The 10,491-nt window shown below is 38.9% G+C and overlaps 1 long non-coding RNA gene across 1 annotated transcript; it reads left to right on the plus strand.

Annotated features, from left to right (window-relative positions):
* Positions 1–5,295: 5,295 nt before the first annotated feature.
* On the plus strand, positions 5,296–6,038 carry LOC119773954. The gene is made up of 3 exons (XR_005279474.1): positions 5,296–5,380; positions 5,555–5,674; positions 5,789–6,038. It is a non-coding gene; the product is annotated as an uncharacterized LOC119773954 (long non-coding RNA).
* Positions 6,039–10,491: the final 4,453 nt, after the last annotated feature.

The following is a 10,491-nucleotide window of genomic DNA, read 5'->3' on the forward strand; positions in this document are numbered from 1 at the left end:
CTGATTTCAGATAATAAAGTAAGAAATCTTGGTGTTATTTTTGATCAGGACCTGTCATTTAAATCCCATATCAAAGAGGTTTCTAGAATTGCCTTCTTTCATCTGAGGAACATTGCAAAAATTAGAAATATCCTGTCCAGGGGTGATGCTGAGAAACTAGTCCATGCATTTGTTACTTCCAGGCTGGACTATTGTAATTCTTTACTATCAGAAAGTCCACAAACTGTAGTTAAAAGCCTTCAGCTGATCCAAAATGCTGCAGCCAGAGTTCTAATGAAAATTAAAAAGAGAGATCATATCTCGCCTATCCTGGCTTCTCTTCATTGGCTTCCTGTTAAATCAAGAATAGAATTTAAAATCCTCCTTCTCACATATAAAGCCTTAAATGGCCAAGCTCCATCTTATATCAGAGATCTGATTGTTCCTTATGTTCCTAACAGAGCACTTCGCTCTCAATCTGCAGGTTTACTAGTGGTTCCTAGAATTTCTAAAAGTAGAATGGGAGGCAGATCTTTTAGTTATCAGGCTCCTCTCCTGTGGAACCAACTACCAGTTTTAGTCCGTGAGGCTGACACCCTGTCTACTTTTAAGGCTAGGCTTAAAACTTTCCTTTTTGATAAAGCTTATAGTTAGGGTGGCTCAGGTTATCCTGAGCTATCTCTATAGTTATGCTGCTATAGGCTTAGACTTTTGGAGGACATAGGGACCCCCATTTCATCATTCTGCTTCATTCTCTCTCTGTTCTCCTATTCTGCAGAATCTGTTAGTTCAATCTCTAACCTTCTGCTCTCTCTGCTTTTCCTCAGAGTAGCTTTGCCTCGTCTGTTCCTGTTTGGCTGTGACGTCATCCTGGAAAGAAACATCAGCTGTGCTGCTTCTATCAACACCCTTGTTTATAGATGTTGGAGATCGGCCTGTTTTCCAGTGTGGTCCTGTTTCTCTGACCGTGACTGAGTGGATGTGCTCTCTTCGTCCTCTGGCATGGGAGCTGCCTTGGAGCTCGTCTGCCTGGCTGTGTGTTTCCTGGACGGGGCCGCCTTTTACAGCTGCTTTTTGTATCTCTGCTTCTGTCTCCTTGAACCCCAGTCGGCCTCGGCAGATGGCCGCTCACACTGAGCCTGGTTCTGCTGGAGGTTTCTTCCTGTTAAAAGGGAGTTTTTCCTCTCCACTGTCGCTACAAGCATGCTTAGTGTGGGGGATTGTATTTGAGTCAATGAGTCAATGCAATCAACTGGTTTTCCTTAGATAGAAAACTTTGTATCAATTTGACTGTATGATCTGGTTGAACTGTAAAGTGCCTTGAGATGACATGTGTTGTGAATTTGGCGCTATATAAATAAACTGAATTGAATTGAATTGAATATATATTATAAAAAACTGTAACTGGAGCGTGTAACACAAGTAATTTCCCTCTGGGATTATTAAAGTATTTCTGATTTTGATTCTGATAGGTGTGTTGTAATTTTTTACACCTTTTGTTAAAGGAGAAGTTCGGTTTTTAACACTTTTAGCCCATTTTCTGTAGTGTCCAGGATGAAATCGAATGATCGACACCAAAATTTTGACAATTGGTCCTGTCTCTGCTTTTTGGCTCATTTAGAATCGACCCTGGCTGCTTTAGAATGGCTTCCATAGAGCATGTCCGATAATGTCCTTAAAACAACCTTAAACGTTCTTTTTTTAAAATATGCTACTCACTGGGTCGTCAGCGCTGTTCAATGACGTTCCAAAAAAAGTTTCGTAAAGAAAAAACGTTCCTGTAGTGTTTTATTTAGCATTTTGTAAATCCCATTGAGTTCTGTTGGAATAGTCAATATCCCTCCGCCACCGGAAACGGAAATGGGGCCTGTTTACGCTTAGTTGTAGTCTTTTCGCTTCACTCTGTGTACTCCGACGTCGAGAATCAACAATCCACCTTTCGTATTCCATTTTCAGAGTTTTTTAAAGTGTTTAACAGAGACGTTAGCACCTCGACGTCGGAGTACACAGAGTGAAGCGAAAAGACTACAACTAAGCGTAAACAGGCCCCATTTCCGTTTCCGGTGGCGGAGGGATATTGACTATTCCAACAGAACTCAATGGGATTTACAAAATGCTAAATAAAACACTACAGGAACGTTTTTTCTTTACGAAACTTTTTTTGGAACGTCATTGAACAGCGCTGGCGACCCGGTGAGTAGCATATTTAAAAAAAAGAACGTTTAAGGTTGTTTTAAGGACATTATCGGACATGCTCTATGGAAGCCATTCTAAAGCAGCCAGGGGGGGATTCTAAATCAGCCAAAAAGCAGAGACAGGACCAATTGTCAAAATGTTGGTGTCGATCATTCGATTTCATCCTGGACACTACAGAAAATGGGCTAAAAGTGTTAAAAACCGAACTTCTCCTTTAAACTTGCAAACTCAGAACAAAGAGGGTACATCTTATTCTTCCAGGCGCTCCAGTGTTGGTCGCCATAATAAAACAGGTCTCATTTGTTACCTTAATATGCTCAAACTCTGATTAACTAGAAAATTGTGTGACACATGTTTGCCCATGTGACAAGTAGTGTTTCAAATCAGGCAAATTGTTTTTAGAATTTTTAATCACAGCGCGTTTCTTTTGAATGCCAGTAACAGAAAAAGTGGTTCTTTTGACTGAACTGAATCACTAGATTCAGTACATTAAAATTATTGATTCAAATGAAGTTATCGTTTCAGGCAACCGTAGTTTTAGTTTTTCAGGTAAAATTTGCTGCTTGTGTTGCAGTGTGCTGTTTGCAGTACTTTAACTGCATTTTCTGCTCTATTAAAGTCATTCCATCACTTTTTTCCATTATTTTTGCGAGCAAAAAACAAAACTTCTGAACTGAAACTTGAAAAAAAAAACGAATTTCAGAGATGAAATGTCAAACGTAAAAAAGAGGCTTTCAAAGTATAATTCCTTTTTCTTAGACTTTGTGAAAGTATTTCTATTATTGCAGTTTTTTTCTCCAAACTTTTTTAGATTTAATTTAAAGGTATAGTTGGGGTTGGAGTTCTTCTTCCAGGTGGACCATCAAAATATGTGGTCCTCCTAATTGTCAATCATTCTGGTGCTATGTAAGGCTGTCCTACGTGCTTGTCCCTATCTTCACTTACCGGTGGGGAGTCTGACATAGTGCAAAAATGATAAATGTTCTTTTGGAAAGTAAGCTTATATGAGCGATGCAAACGCCAACTTTTAAACAGAGAGTGCATGAGGAGAAATTGGTTTGTGCACGCCCTCGCACACATTTAATAGGTGTTCCCTCTTGGGAGAGGGTACAAGGTTGTGCATGTGCATGTTTTTAGAGTGGAGAGGGCGGGTATTGTCAAAACCTTATGAAAATCCTCAACTATACCTTTAAATAAAAAAAAAAATTCAGATTGAGTTTTACAATGTGAATGTTTTTCAAATTGCATTTCAGATCCCCTTCTTTTCTGTTCAAACCCAATACAAGCGCTCACTCCAGACGCCCACATTGACCAATACAATGTTGTTGCTAACATCCATACAAACCAATAGAAATGTGTGTTCAAGTAGGAAAGCCAGCCCCCCAGAAGTGCCAAAAATGTTATCAGTCCAGGAATAGACCTTTAGCAGAGTTTAATGAAGGGGGGCAAGACTATCTTAGGGGGTCCAGAGACAATCATTTGCTATTTAAGTGTCTAAAAGTTATGTTAAAGTACATATACTTGAGTACACAAAGGGGATGTTTAGTATTTGTAAAGTGCAATTTGTAAACAATTTAAGAAAACTAAAAATCTGAAACATAACTTGCCTTATGTCAGCATGTGCGTGTCTTTATATATGGGTAATCCAATATCTCAAAAACAGAGAAGCATAGTAAAGTGTTATACAATTACAGGCATTTACCATTTTACAACATTGATGGTACAAAGGTAGGTAAATGTTCTTTTTCAAGATTTGTTTTTCTTATTTTTTGTAAATATTAATTATTAATCAACAGTATAAAGACATTATCTGATATTTTCAGTTCAATTCAGTTTATTTCTATAGCGCCAATTCACAACAACGTATGTCATCTTAAGGCACTTTACAGTTTACCAGATGATCCAGTCAAATTGATTCAAAGTTTTCTATCTAAGGAAAGGATGGAAGATGCAACTCTTTAGCTTAAGCGGAGACCAAATTCCTCCACTGAACCCTAAAAAAGGCAGTGTGGTAGATGCCAGGTTGTTGGGAGCTGTACCAAGATGCATTATCCATTCAATTCAATTTTGAATTCAGTTTATTTTTATAGCGTAAAATAACAACACATGTTATCTCAGGCACTTTACAGAGACAATTCAACCAGATCAAACAGTCACATTGATTCAAAGTTTTCTGTCTAAGGAAAACCAGTTGATTGCATTGACTCTTCAGCAATCCCTCACACTAAGCATGCTTGTAGTGACTGTGGAGAGGAAAAACTCCCTTTTAACAGGAAGAAACCTCCGGCAGAATCAGGCTAAGTGCGAGCGGCCATCTGCTGAGGCCGACTGGGGTTCAAGGAGACAGAAGCTGAGATGCAAAAGGCAACTGTAAAACTATAAAAGGCGGCACCATCCAGGAAACACACAGCATGGCAGACGAGCTCCAAGCCAGCTCCCATGTCAGAGGATGAAGAGAGCACATCCAGTTAGTCACAGTCAGAGAAACAGGACTACACTAAAACAGGCCGATCTCGAACATCTATGAAAAAGGTGTTGATGGCAGCAGCACAGCCAGGGGCGGAGCTTGTGGACAGGCAAGCCAGGCAGTTGCTTGGAGCCCCGGCCTCTAGGGGGCCCCCAAGGGCTGACAAATTGTACTTCACAGCAACGACAAGACTGGGGATTTACATTACAATGAAATGACACCGTAGTCAAAAACCCCCTTGTTGGGCCCCCACCCCATGCCTTCAGCCTGCATCTGACGCTACTGGCGCGACTCTGCACAAAGTTAAACTTTGTTGTAAAGCTTCCCAACCTTCCATGAGAGAGTCATGAAGAGGATTTATCCCAGTGGGGCAGAAAAAAAAGAGACAGAGACTTTTCTGCAGTCTCCCCCTGCAGAAAACAACTCTAATGAGGCAGACAGTAAAAAAATAATATCAACAACACCTACAACAATAATAATAAATTACTCCTTGCATATAAAAAATATGCTTGATGATAAATTGATAATGAGATTAATTTCATTGTGCTCAGAGTGGGAAAGTTGTATTGGGCTTTATATATGTGCACTCAAAAGAGAACTTTTAAACAAAGGACATGTTGCATTAAAATGTGACACTAACTTATCTCTCCTCAGGATCATTACTAACATTTTTAAAACCAGTAAATCCAGTGAAGGATACTGTACCCCCTCCCAACACTGACGATGAAAACTGTACAGGTATGTTCAGTATTCCACTTTAATTTATGATAATTATGGCCTGCCCTCTAAATGTTCTTTGTGACAGTAGTGTTACGTTGTGATTCTAGAAAATGCTGTGCATGGACATTATCATATGGCTGCCATAAAATACTCTCATATGCTCTGTTGTTGTTTTTGCTTTTTTTGTATCAGTTCCATCAACATCCACCTCCAGCAGTACATCAGCTCCCCAACCTCCTGCCTTTCCAGTGCAGGAAGATGCAACAGAGATGGACGATGAAGGGTGAATTTCAATTACTGATACTGATAACTGTGAGTTCAATCATTTTTAATTTGGTAATAAATGTAACTGTGGCAATAGTTACTGTATTTACCTCATGTTAGTCAAATGTTTATAACAAATATGCCTTTTCTTTTTTTGATTAGTTCTATTAAGACCTGAAGGTGAAAAGGAAGATGTGTCACGCCCAAAGGATGTGATCTCAGAAGACCCTGCTCAATGGCCAAGCATCCTAAGCCATACCGAACTGTGCCAAATGGTAACAAGGGGACCCATACAGGTAAAAGATATAATTTTCCCCCAGAATACAGACAAAAACCCATGTAGATTAAAGAAGGAATATTACAATATGACCATGAAAAGTGGAGACAAAACACCACGAAGATGGCTTCTGTACTCAGTCTTCTGTTTTGCATGCAAGCTTTTTGGAAAACAGGACAATTAACTTACCAAAGGGGGCTTTAGAACCTGGAAAAACATAGCAAAACATTTTTTTCAGTATACATCTTAAATGCTCTAGAAGTTGTGCATTTATTTCTCCCAAAAACTTTTTTTTTTTTTTTTTGCGTGCAAAGGTGGGGTGGAGGCCCCAGAAATGTCTTGCTTGGAGCCCCATAAGACCCTAGACCCTATATTTCTCTCAAGGATGGAGTCACAGCCAAACAGGAACATTTTCCTTAACAAAATGGGCCAAGAGTTTTTTTTATATTTTTTTTTTTATTTTGCTGCTAACAAAGAAAGTTACTCTGTAACTTTTACTAAAAGTTACATTTTACTTTGAGCATTTTTACTTTTATTTGAGTAGCATTTTGCATGGGTAACTTTACTTGTATCTGGTGGAAAAAATAAAAAAATAATCTTAATTACTGTACTTTTACTTGAGTCAATCAATTATTCATTTAATTTAAATGTATTTATTTATTTATTTTTTCACTGTTTTCGCCTCTGCACAGCACCAATTACTCCATAGTAGTCAACTGTTGCAGTGACATAAAGTACCAATCATCTGGGGGGGCAATCAGATTTCAGGGGTCTGGTGGTGCCCATGCTCCCACTCTTGCTCCACACTACAGCCACACTGTAGCCGTTGTGAACCCGGCATTATGTGTCTTCTCGCTGACACACTGCTGACTTCTATGAAGTAATCATTAACAGTTTTCTGCAGCACAAGATGGCTGCTGAGGAAGACATGCAATCATTTTAGGAGAAAGAGGCAAAGAGGTCCCTGAGGACTTGGATTGATCATCACTGTTCTATTTGCTATACAAGACGTATAGACGTATGTTTAATACAATTCTGGGAACAAAATCCTTCTCAGACGTTGAAATTTTACCTCCCCAGTTCTACCTATTTGAATCCTTCCAGAATTAGCTGTTTTAGGGCTCTGCCACTTTTATACATCTGATAAAACTCACTTTATGTGTTTAACCAGAGAGTGGTTTGTTATCAAGTCTGAAGGGGAAATAAAGAAAGACTGTATGTGTGGACTGCCTCCCCCATGATATATGTGTCAGCTGAAAAAAAATAAAAAAAAAAAATTTCACCTTGGTTTATTTTTACTCAACAAGGTAAATGTTGTTTATTTAAGACATTGTAAGAGTTATCATAAATGACTTTTCTTGCTTGCTTGCTACACATTATTTTTTATACTATCATCTCAATAATCTCACTCACTGTGAAAATAATCATCTCATTGAGCTTTCTGACAGGTTATTTCCAGATACGTAAGGTGACACCAAACAAACTTGGCTGACTTTGCATATTGCTGAGCTCCTTGCCCCTTTAATCAGAGGCAGGATACATGGCTGTTAATGTGTTCCATCCACTGACATTTTGCCGACAGAGAAGCAGCTCTTGCTGTTTAGCCGTTCCGCCTCCTGCGAGTAGGAGCAAGCTGCCTACATGATGGGCTTTTTAATTGACTTACAAGTTATCAGCACCCTGCAAAAAAATATGCTGTTTGTTATGGCATTACAGCAGCATGTGTAAAAGCATTTAATGATCCTGGGTTCAAGCCAGCGCAGCTGGCTAATTTTCGAATGTAAATTCATGACAAATTCAGGTTCCAGTTTGACAGTAGTAATTATAAAGTCTGAAATGCAATGACATACTCTTTACATTTTGAAGAAAGGTTGACCTAAACGTTAATCTGATTCATCTGCAAGAAAATTGTAACCACTATAACAGTTGCAACAAGTTCAGGGAATCTGCAATATTAAATTTAACTACTCTGCAATATTTTTTTCTTTATAACCAAGTTTTTGTCAAAGTCAAAGATTATTTTTTAATCATGGTTTACTGACAGTTACCAGTTAGAAATAATGTTTTTCATCATCCTGGATAGAGTAAAGCATTGAGTCAATCTTGCTTCATTAATAATACAAGCTAAGAACACATTTTGTAAATAGGAAATAAAAATCTTGAAATTAAACTCCTGAAATTATATTTTCATCTTCTGAATTTACTTTTTTTTTTAAACAAATTTTATATTTGTATTTTTGTTTTTCAGATGGAGTTTTACAGATTTTTTTTTATTTATTTAATTTTTTTTATTGTGTTTTACCAATCACATTCCCTCCCTATCGTGGGGGTGGGGTTTTCTTCTGCAAAGACAAGTGGAGATGCATTTCTGTTTGTGGGCATGGATATTAGCAACATTTGCATTGGGCTTGAAAAGGGTTCTAGCATATTTCTGAAACATTTTTTTATTTATCTTTTTGTTTGTATTACCATTTTCAAAATGTCATCTCTACTTGCAATAATAATGGAACAAAATTCACTTCATATAGAGTATTCAGCCCTGTTTCAAAAAGTGCAATAAGAGAGAACTGTCATGATCTTGGGACTGATGACTGGATTATTAGTTTATTCCTTCCAACTGTCTAGCTCTGCCTATTTTTCATCTGGCTTCATCTTATCCACCTGTTCCAGCTCATATTTATCTTGCTTGTTTCCAGCCATTTGTGTCAGATTAATCGAGCTAAGTGTGAGAGTTCTCTGCGACTCTGTAGTGTGTCACCTAATCCTGACCTGTTTCTGTCTATGGACTCCTGAGTTTGGTTTGCCCGTGTTCCGGTCTGTTTCTGCTTGTTCTTGTTTTCGGACTGCTGTTTGAATTCTGTCTGTAAGCCACCTTGGATCTTTGAACGATTTCCCTCCATTGCCTCTTTGTCTCTCTGATCTACTCGCATGGACTTCTGCTTCTGGTTCGTCGCCTGCTCTGGATTCTCCCTTGGGATTTATCTGCTCTTCCGCCTCTGCTTGCTTCTGCTCCTGGAACTCTCTCTGGGACTCCCGCCGCATGCTTTGGAGAAATCATCTGACTGGTTTCCAGTCCTTCCTCTGTGCACAGACAGAACTTAAGAACCAGACAGAACTTAAGAACCAATTGCCAAGCAGCTTGGTGACTGCAAGATCTTACCTTGTAGGGTCTAAAAAAATATCCTAAGAAAGGTGAGAAATCAGTCAAGAACTACTTATGCAGGTGGCAGTAATATAAATGTAAGCTGCCTGCTGTGATGCTGAATTTAATATGAATTAAATTTCAATTATTCGAACACGAAACGCTAATATTTTCCAGAACGTTTGTCGTAAAGACGGAGATGTAAAATAAATGTGAGCGTCCACACGAATGCATGAAAACGCTGCAAAATGTATGCCAGGCCTGTAAGTGGCGCTGTGGTGCCAAAGCAAAAATAGGCGACGAAATGTTGGGCATGCGCACTAATATTTATTCATGGTTGCTCTGCGGGTCCATTTTCGTGGTTCTGTCAAATTCAGGTGCTGAACTATGTGGTCGATATTGCTCTGTTCTTCCTGGAGATATTCCAGAAGAAGAAGATTCTGTTGTAAGCCCGACAGCAGGGTGAGTAGCATGAGCAGCAACCATTCAACACAGTACGGCGCCATTGTTGTTGTGATACTGGTCGCGCATGCGTGTTTAGAGGCGACGCTATGACGCATGCGTGTAAAAAAAAAAAATGCGGTTAGAGCTTAAAGATGGAAACGCGAAAACGGCGTTTCAAAATCTTCCCACTCTGAAGGCTTAATAAAAAAAGATCGTTTACAGACCCCCGATACGCCGGCTTCGTATGGATGAGAGGCTGGTTTGGTGAAAAATTTGTGCGTTTAGGCCAGGGTTTGACTTCGTGTGGAAGGGGCCTAAAACTTTCCCTTTTAATTATGCCTCATGATGATAATGACTTGTAGTTAGAGTAGCTCTTGCTCTCCTGAGCTATTTGTATGGTTATGCTGCATTAGGCTTACTATGCTGGAAGACATTGAGACGTTTCTGACTCATTCTTTCTCTGTTCTTCAATTCTACAGTATTTCTTAATTAACCCAATAGAATTGACAAAGACTCCTTGATAGGTGTTGAAACATTTTCGGAAAAGAACTTAGCAAAAGTCCCAGGTCCTTCCAATTTTAGACCTATTTTGTGGTAATTATCAGATTTAAACTAATCACTTTTATTCTCTTTAATTGTTTGTGTTGCCTTCATGCCACAGCAATGTTGTCTTTCTTGGGGATGGTGGCCAGTGTATGGAGAGGTTTTTGTCAGATTGAGGTTTTGGATGAGTTTGTAGGAGGCGTATAAACTGCTACAAGTGCATCAAAATGTATCCAGATATCAGGATCACAGCCTCGGTAGCTGATCTAATTACTCACTTCATTCACCCGCCGTACTCTCCCTTTGATTATAATTGATCTTATCCACCTGCTCCGGCTGCTTTATATATGGCTCATCCCATCTATCAGGGCCAGATCAATATGTATTTGTGTTAGTTATTCATTTTTGTTTGTTTTTTTTTGTTTTTTTAGTTACATTTTTGGTTCATGTCATTGCTCC

The sequence above is a fragment of the Cyprinodon tularosa genome, unplaced genomic scaffold (assembly GCF_016077235.1).
Source record: "Cyprinodon tularosa strain WSP-4 unplaced genomic scaffold, ASM1607723v1 ctg794, whole genome shotgun sequence".
Classification (NCBI taxonomy): domain Eukaryota; kingdom Metazoa; phylum Chordata; class Actinopteri; order Cyprinodontiformes; family Cyprinodontidae; genus Cyprinodon; species Cyprinodon tularosa.